The following is a 1,648-nucleotide window of genomic DNA, read 5'->3' as shown; positions in this document are numbered from 1 at the left end:
CATCTATCTATATATTATCTGTCTATATATTATCTATCTATTATCTATCTATTATCTATCTCATATCTATCTATTATCCATATTTTATCTATATTTTATCTATCATCTATTATCTATCTATTATCTATCTATTATCTATCATCCATCTATCATCTATAATCTATCATCTATTATCTATATATTATCCATCATCTTTCTATCTATCTATTTATCTATCTATCTATCTATCTATCTATCTATCTATCTTTCTATTATCTATCATCTATCTATCTATCTATCTATTATCTATCTATTATCTATCTATTATCTATCATCTATCTATCATCTATCTATTATCTATCATCTATCTATTATCTATCTAACATCTATCTATCTATTATTTATCAATCAATATAGATATATGGATAGTTACTATAGATGGATATATAATACAGAGAGAGAGGGATACATTAAAGTAAAGAACAATAGATACATGTCTTATAATTATCTATCCAGTGTGAATAATTCAGACTATGCGCTCGTCCTCCAGTATTTGTTCTATTTATTGATTTTGACAGATAGAAAAACACAAGAAAAATAATTGACCCCGACGTGATTTGAACACGCAACCTTCTGATCTGGAGTCAGACACGCTACCGTTGCGCCACGAGGTCAGATGGTGGATTGCCTTTGTCTCTATTCATCACACTTTCATTCACCACATGACAGTAAGTATCTTTTAAATAATTTTTAGGGGGGATATGGGAATAAAAACTGCAAAACCTCCATCAATTCATTTATATATAGGTATTTTTTTTTTTTTTTGCCAGATCTGGTTTGCTTCTCCAGTACATCCCACAGATGATCACCTGAATTGAGACCTGAAGAATTCAGAAACAAGACTTTTTTGGTCATGTTCCTCCAACCACCATCTTGGTTTGGAAGGCCACTGCCAATAGTGAACTCCTCAGCCATGATCGGGGGTCTTCGTCTGTACAATGTTGGGTAGGTGGTACCTGTCACATGATGCCAGGACACAAGGTTTCCAGCTGAACGTTGCCCCATTGCACCGCCTCTGCCGGCTTGTCCTGCATCCTGGTGTCATCTCTTCCCAGGTTTCTGACCAACAAGATGGGTTATTACATCTGCGTCCGTCCACTTGATGGAAAACGGGATTCATCAGATAAGGCCACCTTCTTCCATTGCTCCATGGGCCACTTCTGATGGTCACATATCATTGTAGATGCTTTCGGCAGAGGACTGGTGTCGTCTGACCCAGTGACGTGGACCCTCGAAGCCCTTGGTCCGGATGAGCAGTTGTTATTCAGCACGGACGGATGTCATCGGTGCGATAGGGAGATCCAGGTGGAGCTACGAAAGCTGTGGTAGCAGAACGCCAACTGGAGGAGCAAACTGGACTCATTGGATTCAAGGAAGAAAAAAGTACTATAACGAACTGGTGGTTCAGGGCTGAGTTGCACAATGAAATTTTCGCGCAGTTCCTCACCTGGTTCTCCACACAGCCAACTCCCTTTGCTCCAGTCATCCATCATCACAGTGCTCTATGAGTCTCCTCCGGCACTTACTAGACCTCATGAGACATCATGACGTCACCCCCCCATCTGTTCTTCCATGGAGCTCTTGACCCGTTCCTCCGTTCATCTATCCA

The 1,648-nt window shown here is 39.6% G+C and overlaps 1 non-coding gene across 1 annotated transcript; it reads right to left on the bottom strand.

Annotated features, from left to right (window-relative positions):
* Positions 1-581: 581 nt before the first annotated feature.
* On the bottom strand, positions 582-653 carry TRNAW-CCA (transfer RNA tryptophan (anticodon CCA)). The gene has a single exon. It is a non-coding gene; the product is annotated as a tRNA-Trp (tRNA).
* Between the last annotated feature and the right edge of the window lie 995 nt (positions 654-1,648).

Source organism: Phyllobates terribilis, unplaced genomic scaffold (assembly GCF_046119375.1).
Source record: "Phyllobates terribilis strain yellow unplaced genomic scaffold, ASM4611937v1 Scaffold_11__3_contigs__length_659146591, whole genome shotgun sequence".
Classification (NCBI taxonomy): Eukaryota; Metazoa; Chordata; class Amphibia; order Anura; family Dendrobatidae; genus Phyllobates; species Phyllobates terribilis.
The sequence above is the reverse complement of the archived record's forward strand: the minus strand, read 5'-3'. Positions and strand labels throughout refer to the sequence as shown.